This window comes from Danio aesculapii, chromosome 7 (genome assembly GCF_903798145.1).
Source record: "Danio aesculapii chromosome 7, fDanAes4.1, whole genome shotgun sequence".
NCBI classification, from domain to species: domain Eukaryota; kingdom Metazoa; phylum Chordata; class Actinopteri; order Cypriniformes; family Danionidae; genus Danio; species Danio aesculapii.
This window is the reverse complement of record NC_079441.1, coordinates 46,085,902-46,105,871: the sequence shown is the minus strand read 5'-3', so window position 1 is coordinate 46,105,871 and position 19,970 is coordinate 46,085,902.

Below are 19,970 nucleotides of genomic sequence, written 5' to 3'. Positions count from 1 at the left end.
AGTAAAAGAAAAGGAGACGAGAAACAAACGTCCAAATTGGCAATCTACAGTGAGGGCCGCTGTGTGGAGGGGCCCGCGTCTATCAGCCGCTGGTAATTGTTGCTAAGAATGAGGGAAGAAAACAGAGCTTGGGAGGATTTGATGCGCTGATGAGTCGCTGGTGAGATCATGGGTGGGAGATAAGTGGGAAATGTGTAGGTTATGCTTTCCAGTGTGCGTCAGCAGTCATCTGTTTACTGGACGAAACCGAGAAAGCTGATCTGTGAAATGTAAACTTGGGTTTTACCATTGTTGTGGTACACACCTGAGTGTCTATCTACTCTCAAATGATTTTGCTGCTTGTTCAAACTACATATTTAAAATGAGCTGTCAACACAATTCTTTTCAGTTTTTTGGGACAACTTAATTGTTTTATGTTCAATTCACTTAAATTTGTGAAAGCAATTAAGTTAACCTAATTGATTTTTGTTGGGACAACATAAAGGAATGTTCGTTTGTCTGTCTGTCTGTCTGTCTGTCTGTCTGTCTGTCTGTCTGTCTATCTATATGTTTATCTGTCTTTCTATCTTTTTTTTTTTCTTTTTAAATAAAATAATTTTTATAGACCGATTCTCCCAAAATCCTGAATAGACAGCTTATGTAATTTATTGGAGGTTCTAATATTATTTGCCGTTAAAACAAAACAAAAATTAAATGAAATAATAATAAACCCAGCATTACAATATTTAGTTTTTGACCAATATATATTGCAATATAAATATATTTTCACAAGATGGTTTAAATAAATAATTGGAAAGAATTGATAACTTTACATTGATTGAAATGATTTTGTAGGGGAAGGTATTTTCATAAAATATAATGAACAAATTATAAACATAAATAAATACTATAGAACTAGAACAATAGTAATTGACAGTGCTTTTTTTGAGTCTAACAATATCGAGGTACAGAAATTCAATGATCAAAAGTAAAATAACACCATATAGTCTTCATTGTGTAAATAAATACAATTCATTTTTGTTAAAGCGACAAACTTTAATATGTCTTGTGCCCAAATGTTTTAAATTATCTTGAAATTCCACGTAGGCCTACACTGTAAAAAAAAAATCTGTAAATTAGCAGTTTTCCATATTTTGTGATTACTGTTTTTATTTTGTTCCCCCATTTGTTTGTGCTTTTGAATTACAATATGTGAACTTGATCTTTTTCAACAACTATTAACCTTGGAAAAAGTTCTAAAAAGTGACTTTTATTAACATTTTTAATGGTTTAAAGTGATATATGGTCTGTGTTGGTGTTGTATTTTACGCTACAATATCCTTATAATATACTGCCTGTACATTTTCTGTTATTTAACAGACTTATTTCTCTGTGTTATTTCTTATACAATATATAATTTCAAACTACTAAAATGTCAATAAAAGTCACTTAGTTAAGCTGTAGAGTTGTATTTTCAACAAAAGTCAACAGAGCAGAGATTAAGGTCTCATAATGCAAATAAATGGTAAACACTTGTGAATCACAAAATACATAAACTCTTAATTAACAAATATATATTTTACAGTGTAGTCAAAGGGCTTAAAAAATATCCTATTAAGGTTAGTCTTTGCAATGACTCCACAGATCACATAAGTTCTAAACTATTCTTTCTGGTTAACAATCCCAACTCAACATTGCAGGTTCTGTAATGTGACTACAGCAGATATGAACATTACAATATTGATGCTGAAATTATATTGCGCAGCTCAAATGGGATAATTTAAATCTTTGTAAGATAAATGACAATATACTGTGATTGAAACCTTATACTGTATATTCATTTTACTATAGATTGTTTTTTTTATTTAAAGAAATGTATATAATGGCATTTCTGTGTGGAGTTAGCATGTTCTCCTCTTGTTGGTGTGGGTTTTCTGCAGATGCTCCGGTTTTCCTCACAGTCCAAAGACATGCACTATAGGTGAATTGAATAGGTTAAAATTGGCTATAGTGTACTTTGTGTGTAAATGCGAGAGTATATGGGTGTTTCCCATTACTGGGTTGTGCCCGAAAGAGCATTCGTTGTGTAAACATATGCTGGATAAGTTGGCAGTTCATTCCGCTGTGGCGACCCCTGAAAGGAACTAAGCCAAAGAAAAAAGAATGAATGAAATATATATAACCAAAAGAAAAGTGTTCTCTCTCGTTCCAATGCAGATTCGAATGTTCTGCCATTTGTATTTGTCAATAGTTTTATAGACTGGTCACCAGGATTACAATAAGATTGTGTGGTTGTTTGAATCAAGATTGTGATATTTTAACACATATTTGTGTAGCTTTAATGTATAAAAATGCCACCCCTTGCAATTGTGCTCATTGTGTATTGCCCAGCTGTAGTTGCGGCATGTTTTTTCTATATTACAAACAAAAGCTGTCCTATTTATTAGAAACTGCAACAGAGGAAAAAGTCAAGGTCCTTTGGACACAAAAAAAGTGTGACAGGGAAAAAGTTAATTTCCTCATCGACACATTGTCCTTTATAATAAGTGAAGGACAGTATTTCTTTTTTTGTCAAGACTAATGACCTCCACATATGGCGTGTCGCCCATTTTAAAAAGAAACAAACAGCCTCTGGCCACGAGTACATGAGGCAGGAACTTAACCCCGTCTCTGCTGCTTCACCTGCTTTCCAAAAATGAAATGTTCCATTTGCTCTGCAGTCAAGCTCCATTAATACCACCTAAAATTACCTCAAAGAGTCAATTACTGTGTCAGTGTCTGTTATCATGGGATTATTTTTCAGTGCGCAACATCTTGTTGCTTTTCTGATGCTTAAATTGTTAAAGTGAGAGAAAAGCAAGTATCAGTCCTTCTCTCCCTGATCAGTCATCATTTCCATCAGGAGAGGAAGATTTGTGGAGGAGAGGGTTCCACAATAATGTGTATAATGCACATAACAACCCCATTAAAAGAGGGATAAACATAATATAAACATATATTTACAACGCCCTCCACCCCCAAAATAATAATAGTAATAATAATGTTCAGCATGCGGATTTAGTTCATTTTCATTTTAGTTATTTTTATCTAATTTAAGACATTTTAAAAGAATAAAGAATATTATGCATGTACGAATTCAGGACCTACTTTATATTACAATGTTGGTCTCATTTGTTGTCACAAAACTGTGATCTACATTTGAACTAGCGGAAAGAAAATGCCATACAACACCATTGATAAAACATTCTAAATCACCATGAGTATTAGAGCTAGCATTATAGACAAATGGGAAATTTAAGATCTGTTTAACAAGATTTAAAACCTATAACACAGAATTTAAGAAAATTTAAGGCCTGCATTTTTTATTTGACATTGTTTTAACTTTTTAAGACCGCAAAGACTTTATTTTGTGAAAAAAACAGAGATCAAAATTAGAGAACAGCAATGATTGTACATTTTGGAGGTTATAACAGTTACAAATAAGTAGGAAGTGTATTTAATTACTTTGTCGCCAACAAATTTTCCAGAGATTTTCAATCAGGTTTAGATCAAGACTCTTAACAGGCCATTCCATTATTACAGTGTTCTCAGATCACCACAAGTAGCCAATTACTGCGTCAATGTCTGTTATTCTGGGATTATTTATCGGTGTTCAACATCTTGTTGCTTTTCTGATGCAGACTAAAGACCTTAGGTCTTTGTTAAAGTGAGAGAGAAGAAGGTATTAGTCCTTCTCCATCAAGAGAGGAAGATTTATGAAGGAGGAGAGGGGGCTTCCATAACAATGTGAATAATTCACTTCTGTCATCTGTTCAGAAATATTGCGCAGATCCAGCCTCCTGTCTGTCCGCCCTCAGCCGGTATGCAGCAGCTCCAGGCACTTTGACAGACGGACATCTGTAGCTCTGATTGTGAAGCTGCCAATAGGACTGAGGTGCTTCAAAGGCATGAATCTGAATGACTGCAGGCTAATTCTCTCATTCATTTCAATCAAGTTCAATGCCGATGTGACCTCCGGATTATGGGACGAGTGTATAATTCATCCCAGCATGCTTTGATGAGCGTGTTTATCAGAGAGAGAGAGAGAAGGGTTGTGTACTGCATTGGTGGTTTGGATTGGGAAGTGGGTTTGTTAGTTGTTTTTGGTTATATTTGGAGGCCATGGCCGAGTTTTGGATGTCAAAAAAAATTTTTTTTTTTTGTTTGAATGTGAATCTGAATTTGCAGTTATGAAAAACAGCATGTATAAGGCTGATAAATAAAGTTGACCAGCCAGTGTGAAAGAGCTTAACAGAACTATGTCACTTGTTCTGTTGTAATATAACTAACATTGAGTATTCTCCACATTCCTGTAGGGACAAATACTATGCTGACTCTCAGATTGCATATGTAGGGGATCTACAAATCCGATTATGAGAGAACTTTTATTTTGAAATTTGACATGGGCGCCGCCATTACTTTCTCCGGTGTGTATGTGTGTGTGACAAACGCGGGCAGGCACAGAGAGTGAGGGGAGAGAAAATGGCGAGTTGTGACAGCAGTGGTGAGCTTATGAAGATTGTGACATTATAAAACTTTTTGATCAACTTAAAAAGTTAACTGATGATATACATTAAAGCTAGATTACATTGCTTCTAAGTCTCGTTGATTTTAAGTCTCAGTATAGTTCAACAAGCCAGTTGTTAGTAGTGATGCAGCAAGATTTTCGCCGTGCTCGTGAGTGAAGCGGAATAACAGGCCTGCTGTTGAAGTCATTCGGGGTATTCTGTGCTGAAGTTGAATACTCCCGTGCATTTTTGAGATTTACATCCAGATTTTTGTTAGTTCAAACTCAAAACGTAGTGGATGTGTGGCTTATTTTTGCGAGGATTTTTGCATTGGAAAGCGTCTTTTGTTCGTTGTGTTCTCTGGTTGATCGCCGTTGGACTGGATTGTGGCCTTGTTGGATCGTGCTGTGATCACGAGGGCAATCGTTGGGGATCAAAGAGTAAAAGAAACATTACCCTGCCTTTCCAGACTCCTTTCAGCGCTCCGTCCTGGACTCAAGGGTGGTGATGTACAATATTTTGTTCGCTTTTCCTTGAATATTGGTAAGACATCTTTCTCTTTCAACAAGTATAAAAACAGAACTGTGCTTTAAGGAAACTTTCGTTTGAGAAACTGTAAATTGTGCGTTTTCCACAAAGAGACTTATTTGTTTGCCAGTCTACTGACATTTTGACTCGTGAATGGACTGAGTATATTTTTTCAGAATTTTGAAAGTGAATTTCTAATTTGCAGTGAACTTTTTTTGATCAAAACTGATTGTGAATGTGAAACTTTTCATTGTTTAAGGTGTAACTGAATTTTCTTTATGATTGTCTATATTTGATTTGATTCTGAGCTAATTGAATTTAAAACACTAACTTTTCATGTGAAGAAACAAAAGAAAACTCATTCAATTAGTCTCATAAGACTAATACTTTTTGTTAAAATAAATATATTTTTTTGTTTAGTTACATTGAGTAAACTGAAGTCCTTTATGCTAAGGCGTGGGGCCGTCTCATCTATCCTGTTAGATCTGGGAGGGTGGGTTTTTCTGAGTTTTTACACACTCACATACACACTTCAGGCTACCACCGTGAAAAAGATATATCCTGAAGCCCACCTCACTTTATCTGTAGCTCCATATAGCAACCTGATAGACACTCACATATAACTACTAGTTATACTGAGACCTAAAGCATTGGGTGGGGGGACTAAGATCCTGTTGCTCACTCAGTCTTCCTTAGTCTAAAGTTTATTATCTGCCCCACAAGGCGGTGGCATATTCCCCTCCGCCACACATAGCAACATTATTAAACTAAACAGTTGCTTTGTTACATTTTTATGAATTTATTTGTCATTTGAACTATCTTTTTCTTGTCAATATTAAGAGCGTTTCCCTAATGTTCAAAGTCCTATTGTCAAGGTTAATTGTTACCGCTGTTGTGTTTTGTATGCTGAATGTCAACTTCTGTTCTTGACTCAATTAAGGCTGTTTGCGAGATGTTGTCATGCTATTGCTAATGAGAGTTATGTTAACCCCATTAACTGTACAATAGACTGTGGAGATCAAAGTAAGAGAACAATTTACGAAAATATATTTATGAACAAATTTTTTCAGTGATATAATCTTCATTCTTCAAAACTTGAAGGAATTTTAGTTGTCTACTCTGCTAGCAGAACTAGTAGAAGCATTTTTCAAATGTAACCAAGGCACTTAAAACAAAAACCCTTCCTTATTTTGTTGTAAACAGTGACCAAAATTATAGAAAGCCCATAATAATATCAATGACTAAATTGAAGAAAGATTACAACTATAATTTCTCATAAATATCGCTGTAGGAAGTGTGCAGATCTTGATCAGCTCTAATTTAGTCTCTTCCACAATTTGGTAAAGGTAGATTGTGTCTGAGACTGGACCAATCCAAAAACCAAAGATTTTTAATCAGGTTTAGATCAGGACTTTATTCCAATATTTTAATCTTCAAGGGAACTGCTTTATCACTTTTGCTGTGTGATCCAACAAAGAGACTCAGAAAGAGCCACAGAAAACAATACTCCAAAGCCATGGCATTTCCTCCTCCACATTTCAATGACTATAGGCACTTTTTGTTTAGATTTAGTTTCGTTTAGTTTTTAGCTGCTTCTCCACTATCGAGCCAAGTGAATGGACGAAAGTATCAGTCGAAACTGATTAAAGTCTCAAAAGATTTGTGTTCAACAGAAAAAAGAAACTTATAAAAGTTTGAGGAACATTACAATATGAAGCACTTGAGGGTGCGTAAAAAATGAGTACATTTGTATTTTTGGAGGAATTATTCATTTAAGAGATAAGTTTTTTTGGAACAACCTTGATTTTCAGTTTTCTGACCAGTTGTCATATTCTGGAAAAAATGCTTTAAAAGACAATATTTTACTTGAATTTTGTTATTATAATTTATAAAGCAACTTTTAACATTTTATTCAAAGTAATACCTAATAAATCCAGAGAAGATGATTATACCTATGGAAAAATATTTGGAGATAATTCTTTAAACTTTTAAATTCTGATTACTGATATATAATAACAGTGTGAATAAACACTGATATGTTTCACTATTTTACTTCAAAACACTATTTTTAATTGCCCTGTTTTCTGATTAGCCAAACAAAGAGCAAACCACTCCATTGACTACTTACCAATAAGTTTTAATGCTGCTGCCAAAGCCTCCCTTCTGCAAAACTTGGCACTCTTTAATGTCTAAAGCTAACTAGATAACTATCCTTTTAAGTGAAATGAATAATAATTAAGAAAATTATAGTTAGGTTTTAGGCAACATATGACATTGGAATTGCAAGAGTGACTTTGATGAGTTGGGATCAACCTTAAGTTCAAAGCCAAATGTTTGTACCTAAAAGGTCTGTAGTGGCACTTTAAGCATACAAATTAATACCTAAAAGCAAACCCTATATATTTTTTGAGTTTATAATATTCTCACATCAATAAAAAGTTATTTTAGGACACAAATATATATCAATCAATTAATCGCAGCATGAAAATGTGATACCGGCACATGCCTGATATATATATATATATATATATATATATATATATATATATATATATATATATATATATATATATATATATATATATATATATATATATATATCAGGCATGTGCCGGTATCACATTTTCATGCTGCGATTAATTGATTGAGCTTTTATCACGGTATACGGTATTATCACGATATTGTAATTTTACTAGAGAAACAGGTAAAAAAACACAAAAAAACTTCAGTTTTGTCAACTTAGTAACTTTAATAACTTTTTAATTAACTAAAGGTACTTCAAACATTTAAATACAAATAAATATAAATAAAACAATACACAATATAAAAGTAAACTTGAGCAATTATATCAAAGTGAATGTGCAAAGAGAAACCGTCTTCGATCAGCAATCCCTCTGCATTTTTTTGGAACCCAAAATATTTCCAAACCTCTGACTTTTTTTTTGAAGGGGGATAAATTGTCAGTAGCGTTCCTTTTTCCGCCATGCTTCTTCTTCGTGTGAGGATTAGAGAGCGGTGGCAGCAGCGGCGCGCGCTGTGTGCACACAGTGCTTCTACATGCGGGGATTGTTTACATCAGAGTGCGCATCAGTTCTGCGCAGCATATAAGCAGTGTTTCTTCAAGCGGTTGATGGAAAATAAGCTGAAGGGGGATAAATTGTCGGCAGCGTTCCTCCTTCCGCCATGCTTCTTCTTCGTGTGAGGATTATAGTGCGGTGGCAGCGGCGGCGCGCGCTGTGTGCACACAGTGCTTCTACATGTGGGGATTGTTTACATCAGAGTGCGCATCAGTTCTGCGCAGCATATACGCAGTGTTTCTTCAAGCGGTTGATGGAAAATAAGCTAAGGCGCGTTCTAAGAATATAAATTCGGATCTATTATTTTTCACGGTATTTTGAAGTGCCCGCGATAACAATATCGTGCATATTCATTACCATGATTTATCGCATTACCGAATACCGGCACAAGCCTAATATATATATATATATATATATATATATATATATATATATATATATATATATATATATATATATATATATATATATATATATATATATATATAAGCTAAATTTTGGAGGCATTATGAAAGTTTCAAAAGTGTATCTCATGCTATCTTACAGGTAAAATAATGTGCCTTTAAGGTACCAATGTGGACCTGTTGGGTACAAACATGTATATTTTGATAAAAGACTCGCACAGCGCCAGCTCTTGGAGCTTTATTTTTGAGAGTGAACAGACAAGTAATATTCTCCTATCCATTTCTATATACAACTAAATGAATGTAATATGTCTCTAGGTTCTAGTACAGCTGCATAAAGTGTTCAAACTCCTAATTTTGTCTTTAACAATGAGTTGTTTGTGTCTTTACATTGTGTATACAGTACATAAAGTTTAAATGTAGTCATCACTACCTGCTTTTTGTTCAGGAATCAGTTCACTTGTAAAATTTGGTTGTCTGTCCTGTAAACAAACTGTGTGTACAGAACAGCATTAAGCCCTAAGAAGAGCAATGACAGCCATATTTAGCTGCAGTGTGTACGTGGCCTGTGTAATTTATTTGAAAGAGGTGCATAAGCTGTATCAAGCACCCTTTCTTGTGCTTTTACCATGGTGAAAAAGACCTTGACAGTAGATGCTGCTTTCTCAGTCGGAGGCTCAAGGCATTGCTCTGTTTCTGAACACACGTGCAGTACATGACGTTAATCCTCTCATTTTGTCACAGCAAGTGGCAATTCCATCATCTCTATCAGAGACAGACACATCTCATCTCCTGTTGCTCCGTGTCCAAACCCAACTTCCCAAAACGCTGCCTGTTTTGCCTCTGTTTGTCTGTCAGACTCCGGCTCCCAGTATGCTTTACCTGTCTGTCTGTCAGCTGCAGCAGCTAGAGGATGTTCGGCTCCAAACGTCAGTCTGCTCTGCTATTTCAGGTCTCATCCCTCCCAATTGCTCAGATGTCCCGACAGGGGGCAGGACATGATGCTATGTGTGTGTTTGAGAAGTGGGTTTTTTTAGCCCTTGTGCGTTGTTCTTACCTCAAGGCTATTTTAATAGCTTCAAGACATGTATATAATGCCACTTCCACTGCATGGTACAGCTCTGTTTGGTTTGGTTTGAATTTTTTTAGTATTATGTCAGCTGAGGGCTCAAGTGAGCTCCATACCATTAGTAAAGTGTGGCATGTAAACACTGTAGATTACTAATCCCCTTTTCCGTCAACATGAACTGGGTGCTAGTTCAGAGCCAGTGCTACTGCTGGTTCAGAACTGGTTCTACTAGTGAGCCTTTTAAGGGGCTGTTCACTCTGTAAAAGTCAATTACTTGACTGTACTTAAGAGTAAACTCGTTGCCTTATTATTATTATTATTATTATTATTATTATTATTATTATCATCATTATTAGTATTAAGTAATAAACCTATGGGCATAATTATATTAAGTTAATAGGTTTACTGACTTTTTTAAAAGAGCATCTATTTTACCCCTTTTTTTCAAGATTTAATGTAAGTCTTTTATGTCTCTAGAATGTGTCTGTAAAGTTTCAGCTCAAAACACCCATCAGATTATTTATTATACCTTTGTGTGTATTGGAAATTTGAGTTGTGAGGACATTGTTGCTGTTTGTGTTGCCTGTGCCTTTAATGCAATGGAGCTGGTTCTCCCTGCCATTCCCACGTGCGTTTCAGAGCCAGAGAGATTGCTCACTATTGCTCTGATGGGTGTAGTCTTCTCCTGCTGCATCTCATGCATAAGCAGCACAGTGACAGACAAAAATGAAGCAGATCTCCCTTAATACAGTAAGAGCTTTCCCAACGGTTATTTGATGTATTTGTTGTGGAGTTAATTCAAGCCTTTGTGCAACGATGAGTCACACACAGTGCTCACCATGAGTCCTGTGACAAGAACCAACCAATCAGTTTTACACTTTGCATATACGCATTTCAGTAAAAATTAAATAATGACTAGTGACCCCAGACAAATGCAAAGCACCCAGATACTGCAGTGTTAAATAAATAAAACTTGTATCAGAGATTCAGCAAGGGTTTATATGGTGGATTCACAAAGTACCGTTGATGGTTGATTGGCAAAAACAGACACCATGGGAGCCCAGATGTACCTTGCTTTTTCACACAGTTTTAGATGAGATATGTGAACAGACTTTTAGAACGTCTTGACTTTTCCACTGAAGCAACCATTACAATTTGCCAAAGAATAAAAGACAAAGTAAAACAAACTTGAGTCTTCTCCGGATGCACTATGATGCTGCATAATACAAGTTGAGCAATCAACACACACATTGGACTTTAAATAAACAAACCATTAATCTGACAACTATCTAAACGCAAGCATTAATGAGGAGGCTTGCATCTATTCAGTCAGTGATGATGAAATGCATACACAGCTATAGAGACATTGTAGAGGCTGGTGTAATGTATACTGAGAACGTCTTATCTTTTTAAGCAATGCAAACGCAGATACTTTATCCCGCTTATTACAATGCTACTTGCCACAAAACATTGTTATGACTTGTAATAGTTTATTTATTCTTCAATTAAATGCAAAGCTGGCAGAAACAAATAGAGCTGATGGAGCATTCACTAACCTGGCATTATTCAGTATAGCATTATTCAGTATAAATTGTGTCAAAAATGTTGAAAAAAAACTGTTTTATTTAGCGGTTGTTAACTGGGAATAACATACCTTGTGATGTTGCAACTGGCCAATCAGAAACAAATATTCCAGTAATAACATGTTCAGTATTGTTCAGCAACTGTTTCTGTTTGTCTCGTTTGTCACGGTAACTCTGGCCCATTAAGCAAGCGGTTCTTTGTTGAAGCCCAGTGATGTTATGGTGCAATCTGGATTAGAACTGGTGCTTTGAGTGTCAAAAAACAAAGAAGTGGTTTCAAACTAGGCTCTCATTTACTTGGAAGGGCTACGATTGGCTGGGGAGAATTTTTAGTACCTGCATCACTGAACTTGTGACACAATAACATCAGTTCTGTGACACAATATGTCTGTCATCCAACCCATTTTGAAGCAGAACTATACTGAAGTGAAGTCAAACCTGGGCAATGCTGTGGTGAGTTGTACCACACAGAGCAAAAAGAGTCATAAGCATTGGGTTGACTGTGGATAACATTTTCTTAATGGTTATAACCAACATTTCAACTTGATACTGCATTTCATCAGTTCAGATATTAATATGCAGCCAATTCGAATGTTATCACTCAATTGAATGGGAATTATCAGTGGTTATTAGCTAATAGATATGGGCTAGTAGGGGCCTTCTTCGGCTACTAGTAGGTTCAGAAGGCTGTTATCTTCCATCCACATGGTTAATCAGCTATAGATCACATACGGCTGTGGCCGTAAGTTAACGAGAATTATTTATATTATTTATTAAATTTCCCATTTATTGTATTATATTAACACATAGCCCAGGGGTGTCCAAACTACAGCCCGCAGGCCATCTGTGGCCCACAATCAGTTATGTGGCGGCCCGCAAGACTTTTTATAAATCTCAGTAGAATCTGGCCTGCTATACAAACATGAATGTAATTCAATAAATAACCACCGGGTGTCGCTATCACATGCCTTCAATTAGGCAGCAGTTCCTGTTATGAAGTAAAAGAAACCGAACAAACTGAAGGAAAAATAAATTGATAATCACGTTTTGGCGAGCCATGGCACAACCAAGAAAAAGGAAAATCAACAGTGAGTGCAGGAAACTTCAGTCACGTTGGGGCAAAGAATATTTCTTCACAGAGGTCAGTGGAATATGTGTCTGTTTAATTTGCCAGGAATCATTTACAGTAATGAAGGAATATAATATCAAAAGACATTATGACACAAAACATGAGGCCTTCAGCTCTTACACTGGTGCCGAACGAGATCACAAAGTAAAACAATTAGCAGCTGCCCTCTCTGCTCAACAACAGCAGTTTTTTTCGTGCTTATAAAGTGGAAGAAAATTCTACGCTGGCTAGTTATGAGGTAGCTCAGCTAATAGCACAGCACAGGAAACCCTTCACTGAAGGAGAATTTATATAGGAATGTCTGATGAGTGTTACAACTGTAATTTGCACAGAGAAGATTCAAGATTTTAAAAACTTAAGTCTTTCTAGAAACACAGTTGGAAGATGAATTAAAATAATTCCAAAATTCCACACTCACACACACACATACACACACACACACACACGTGACTTATGTAAAATTTGGCCCGGGACAACGTTTTTGTTTTTTTTTTGCATCTGGCCCTCGGCCCAAAAAGTTTGGACCCCTGGTCTAGCCCAACCCTAAGCCCAACCGTCACAGCAATGTAAAAACAGATCTGGATCTGGAGTCATCTCTATTAGTATAGCTGATTAACCACGATAATTATTTACATTATTTATTAAATTTCCCATTTATTGTATTTCAATAACGTCTACCTCAACCTCAACCCTAAACCCATCCATCACAGTATCTATAAGTCACAGTAACTATGAGTATATGTGGATGGATTATAACAGCCTTTTGAGCCTACTAGTAGGCACAGAATGCCCCTACTGGCCCATATCTATCAGCTGATAACCACTGATAACGCCATTTCAAGCGAGTTATAACATTCGAAGCGGGTGCAGCATGATGTTTCAGAAATCTCAGATACAAAATGTGAATGTCAGCATTTCCATCCACTAATAAAATATTTATTTAATTTATTTTAAAATGACACTTTAAATAAGATTTAATTTATTAGCATTTATAAGGTAATGTGAACAAAAAAATAAAAATTAAATTAAACAGCACTTATTAATTTTATTGTAAATTCCAATATTTAGTAATACATTACTTAACCTCCTTCAAAGTTTGTATTTGGCACTAAAATGAACATGAATATTTGTGTTTCCTAGCATTAACAAAGCATAATACATGCTGTAAAACTTATGCTCATCATTAGCTCAGGTTAGTCAATGTACACTCACCGGCCACTTTATTAGGTACACCTCCAACTGCTCGCAAATTTCTAATCTAAGAAAGGTGATTTTAGACTTTGAATGTGACTTTTGACTTTGAATGTGAGTATTTCAGAAACTGTTGATCTATGGTAATTTTCACGCACAACTATCTATACGCTTTCCAAAGAATAGTCCAAAAAAATGAAAATATCCAGTGAGCGGCAGTTCTGTGGGCACAAATGCCATGTTGATAGATCAGAGGATAATGGCCAGACTGGTTTGAGCTGATAGAAAGGCAACAGTAACTCACATAACCACTCGTTACAACTGAGGTATGCAGAAGAGCATCTCTTAATGCACAACACATCCAACCTTGAGGCAAATGGGCTACAACAGCAGAAGATCATATCAGGTGCCACTTCTGTCAGCTAAAAAAAAGAAAACTGTGGATTGGAATATTGGAAAGACGTTGCCTGGTCTGAGGAGTCTCGATTTCTGCTGTGACATTCAGATGGTGGGGTCAGAATTTGGCATCAAAAGCATGAAAGCATGGATCCATCCTGCCTTCTATGAATGGTTCAAGCTGGTGGTGGTGATGTAATGGTGTGGGGGATATTTTCACACTTTGGGCCCATTAGTACCAATTGAGTATTGTGTCAATGCCACAGCCTACCTGAGTATTGTTGCTGACCATGTCCATCCCTTTATGACCACAGTGTACCTTCTGATGGCTACTTCCAGCAGAAAAACCCACCATGTCATAAAGCGCAAATCATTTCAGACTGGTTTCTTGAACATGACAATGAGTTCACTGTACTTAAATGGCCTCCACAGTCACCAGATTTCAATCCAATAGAGCACCTTTGGGATGTGGTGGAACGGGAGATTCGCATCATGGATGTGCAGCCGACAAATCTGCAGCAACTGTGTGATGCTATCATGTCAATATGGACCAACATCTCTGAGGAATATTTCCAGTAGCTTGTTGAATCTATACCACGAAGGATTAGGGAAAATTAAGGAGGGCAAAAGGTGGTCCAACCCGGTACTAGTAACGTGTACCTAATAAAATGTGTTTTGACTAATGTTTACAACTGAGGCATTTATTTATTCATTTGTTTGTTTGTGAATCAGATAGTGTTTGCCGTATTAACTGACTGATTACATTAAATATTTGTAGTATTTACTTTTCTAAAATGTATTTAATTTAATTTCATAGCAGTGTATGTGTGCGCACTTATGTGTACTGCATATGCATGTCTGTGTGAGCATGTGTGTGTGGTTTGTAAGTATCTGCATTTATGTGTGTGTGTATATGCACTCGGTGGGCTTCACCTGTCCAGTATCCGGCGTGTCCAGTGGCTCATGTCTTCTGTCAGAAAGAGAGCAGCAGAGAGACAGTGATGACGTGAGCAGCGGGACCAGCTGAAAGGGTCAAGCCTTCAACCAGTCACAGATACAGGGAGAAAAAAACCAAGAGAGAGAGAGAGGAGAGCCATGTGGCAGTGATTTCCCTCTGACAGGCTGTCAAGGCCATCAAATGCTGCCATACTGCACTGTCATTCGCACCTGCATTCCGACCGCACTCGCAGCACACAGAGACGGAGGACGAGACAGAAAGAGAGAGAGTTAAAGAGCTGCTTTTGAATCAGATCTTGAAAGTTTGAGTGTATATTCTCAAAAACTTTTCTCACAAAGGATACACCTTTCTTCTCTTAAAGAGCTATTTACAGTATAATTGATCCATGCTTAAAAAAATAGCATGAAGCCTAATCTACCTGTTCTGATATTCTGTAATATTATTGTGACACATTTACTATTGTTGATATAATAATTGTTATAACTTATATATTATTATTATATTATTATTTTTATTATTATTCGACTGTTACACTAGGTTACAAGTGTTTGGTAAGTAATGACTCGAGTGATTCGGGGCTCAGTCAACTATTAATAGCTCTATTATGACTATTACTACTACTACTACTACTACTACTAAAAATACAAAATAATTATAATTATTATTATTATTAGTGGTTCGAGCCCTGGCTGGGTCAGTTGGCATTTCTATGTGGAGTTTGCATGTTCTCCCCGTGTTCACTTGGGTTTCCTCCAGGTGCTCCGGTTTGCCCCACAAGTCCAAAGACACGTGCTATAGGTGAATTTGGTAGGCTAAATTATCAGTAGTGTATGAGTGTGTATGGATGTTTCTCAGTGATGGGTTGCAGCTGGAAGGGCATCCGCTGCGTAAAAACATATGCTGGATAAGTTGGCAGTTCATTCAACTGTGGCGACCACAGATTACTAAAGGGACTAACCCGAAAAGAAAATGAATGAATGAATTATTATAGTCAATATTAATATCAGTGTCGTTATTTTTTTATTAATCAATAAAACACGTTAAAATGTCAATTAATTTCTATAATTAGATAATCATAATTCATACCTTTATAAGAATAACTATATGCACTCACCAGCCACTTTATTAGGTACACGTGTCCAACTGCTCGTTAATGCAAATTTCAGCAGCCCAGCAGAACCAATTAAGCATGGTGTCAATGCCACAGCCTACCTGAGTATTGTTGCTGACCATGTTCATCCCTTTATGACCACAGTGTACCTTCTGATGGCTACTTCCTGCAGGATTAAGCGCCATGTCATGAAATGCAAATCACCTCAGACTTGTTTCTTGAACATGACAATGAGTTCACTGTACTCAAATGGCCTCCACAGTCACCAGATCCTCAATCCAATAGAGCACCTTTGGTATGTGGTGGAACGGGTGAGTCCCATCATGGATGTGCAGCCAACAAATCTGCAGCAACTGTGTGATGCTATCATGTTAATATGGATCAAAATCTCAAAGGAATATTTCCTTTACCTTGTTGAATCTATAAAAGATTAAATCAGTTCTGAAGGCAAAAGGGGGTCCAACCCGGTACTAGTAAGGTGTACCTATTAAAGTGGCTGGTGAGTGTATAACATAAATATTTAAATTATTCTTCATTATCATCTTCTTCTTTTTCTTCTTAGTGTATAATTATTATAACTATCATTAACTATTGTCAGCAATAATTTAAGGGGATAAATAAATAAGAGGCAGAAAAAAAACATCCATTATGATCATTTTCAATCCATTTGTATTGTTAGATGTCCTTCGTAACAGACAAGTCTTATTGATTCACCATGTGGACAATAGTAGGACCCTAAGTTACGCAATCGTAAATGTTTATATAACACACGAATATTCGTATTCTAGGTGCAGGAATGGTGTGGATTTGCATTTTCCGAGTAGTTCTGTGACTGTGGCTGCCCTCAGGTGAACACAGTAGGAAGCGATTGAGGTGAGACCCCCTGCGGGCCGCCGCTGATCTGACGGCAGCTTTCGTTCAGCTCTTTACTCCCGGAGCGAGGGTCTCCCCTGCAGTCAGCTTCACCCAGAGGGAAACCAGCTCCTTCAGATCTCAAGCCATGTGGGTGGATGTCTTTGATCACTGCGCTGCCTTAATACAGAGGGCCGCTTACTCCACACAGCGCCAAAAAAAATCTCTTACCTGAACCGCACACACGCAGATATGAGCTTCACACACACCGTATTTACATCCACTCCCTCAATCAGACCCTTAAATAGCTGTGCTCCAGGATGTGCCGCTTAGAAGAAGAGAAAAAGCGAGTACAAGAAAGAAAAACAAAGAAAAAAGAAACACAAACGACTGCGGCTAACTGGACTAATCCTCCAACCTTTAATTAAAACCTTCTAATGATCTATGAGAAAGAAATAAGGAGGCTTGGGGAGAGAGCAAGAGAGAGAGAGAGGGAGGGAGGAAGAAGAAAAAGGGAAGAGAGAGGCAAAGCGACAAAGAAGAAAAAGTCATTTTCCAGCACTGCAGTCTATTTTCTACCTCACTCCTCCCAGGCCTGCGTCTCGTCACCTCCAGACACACTTTTTCGAAGACATTTGTTGAAGGATTTACTGGACTCCGGAGGGGCCCTAAATTTGCAATGCAATAACCAGGAGCATATGAAAGAGTAGCCTATGCAGACACTTTTAAGATCGTTTTATTATCCTGATAAGAAGATGGAGAAGAAAAAAAGGAAGAAAAGGAGGAGAATGGGGGAAATGGAGAATAAGTTGATGTACAGAGAGAGAGAGAAGAGAGGGACCAACTTACAGGGGTAAATTAAGATCTCAGAGGAGAGAGTGAAAGAGGGGAAGTCGAGCAAAGTGATGGAAAATCCCTGAACATTTTACTTTTCCGCAGATAGATTGAATCCACATTCGTTTTGATAAACAAGAACAATCGGGTCCAACTGTTAAACTGCTTGATGCAAATATCCAATTACATTGCAGCAGCTCAGTGTAGATGTGATCAAGAGGATCTGCTGAAGTTCAAACTTAACACCAGAATGGGAAAGAAAGGTCATTTAAGTGACTATGAATAGGATGATATTGTTGCTGCCAGATGGGTTGATCTGAGTATTTCAGAAACTGCTGATCTACTAAGATTTTCATGCACAGTCATCTCTACACTGTAAAAAACATCCAAAAATTAGCAATTTTTTTGTAATATGTAATTCATGTTATTAATTTTTTTCTCATTTTTGTTTATGCTTTTGAATTGCATTATGGGACCTTAATCTTTCTTTCAACAACTTTTAACCTTGAAAAGTTAGAAAAAGTTACTGGTATTAACTTTTTTAATAGTTTGAAGTGATATATTGTCTGTGTTGGTGTTGTATTTTACGATACAAAAACAATAATATGATAATAAATCAGGGCTGCATGGTAGCGCAGTGAGTAGCACGTTCACCTCACAGCAAGAAGGTCACTGTTTCAAGCCTCAGCTCTGTCAGTTGGCATTTCTGTGTGGAGTTTCCATGTTCTCCTCGTGTTGGCGTGGGTTTCCTCTGGGTGCTTCGGTTTCCGTGCTATAGGTGAATTGGGTAGGGTAAATTGTCCATAGTGTATGTGTGTTAATGAGTGTGTATGGATGTTTCCCAGTGATGAGTTGCAGCTGGAAGGGCATCCGCTTCGTAAAACATATGCTGGATAAGTTGGCGGTTCATTCCACTGTGGTTACCCCAGATTAATAAAAGGACTAAACCGAAATGAAAATGAATGAATGAAAAATAAAACAATGGTAATAAACTGCCAGCACAATTGAGAGGGGTCTGGATGCAGACCTGGCGCAGTTACAATCTGAGCTCCCTGCAATGCTTTTTAATGCCCACACCTAACCCTATCCCTAACCCTACCCCTCACAGTGACGTCACTAGATCCATTGAGTGCTTTGTGTCTGACATTGCATCTCTGAGATATGCAATCTCAGCTTGCATCATCAAGGCTGCATCCAGATACTATTGGATGAATTTTCAACATCAAAAGTCGACAGAGCAGAGTTGAAGGTCCTATAATGCAATTCACTGTAACTAAAGGTAGAACACTTGTGAATCACAAAATACAGAAACTGTTCATTAATAGATATTTTTAACAGTTCAGGGTCTGTGAAAGTGAGTGAGTGGCAGTTCTGTAGGTTAAAACAAAAATGCTTTGATGCCAGAGGAGAATGACCATGAGCTGATAGAAAAATAGCTTGCAGTAAATAACCTTAATAAGAGTAAATAAGTCTTAATAAGAGCATCTCTGAATACAAAACATATAAAACTTTGAAGCAGATAAGCTCCAGAAGAGCACATTGTTGACTAGGGGTGTGACGAGATCTGATATTTCTCACAAAATCAGACTGGTCTTGTGAGATTGTTATAGTTGGTGTCAATATATTATTTGTCCAACGAGGCAATTGCAGTGATTTTTAAGTAACACCAAAAACCAGATCCGAACTAGCATCTGGTTCGTGCTGCTAAAACTGGATATGTTTACCATATAATAACTCTGTAAATAACTCTATAAGGCGAACTCCAGGTGTCCAGAGTTCAAGTCCTGGCTCACAAACATTTCCGGATCTCCTCCTTTTCTTTCTCTTTCTCCAACTTTGATTCCTCTCTAAAAGTCTAACAATCTTGTTTCATCTTGTTCTCATGAACCCAGTCTCTCTTTATAGTATAATTGTCTCAACACTAATGGCTGATTTATACTTCTGAGTCGAGTGATCGGCGTGTCCCACAGTGCCTGCCCTGTGTGCAGTCGTGCATTTATACTTCTGTGTGCTGTTTGTGTTGCTCTGCAATAGCACTTCTGAAACGCTAGCTGGCAGTAGGTTTTTATGTTCCTCTGTGTCGCGTTTCTTTGCGGGTGTTTTGTTTTTTCTGAACACTAACAAAATAGCTAAAACTTGCTCATTCAGAGGTGGGAACCGGCTAATGTGCAATAAGTTTAATCATAAGGTAAACACAAAACAAAGGTTTCCATCTGGAGCTCCTTCACGGGACTCGACACTTGTAAACACTCGCTTCATCGGGCTCGCGACTTTCAGGGCGTAGCTTTGCACACTTGACATTGGTGGGGACG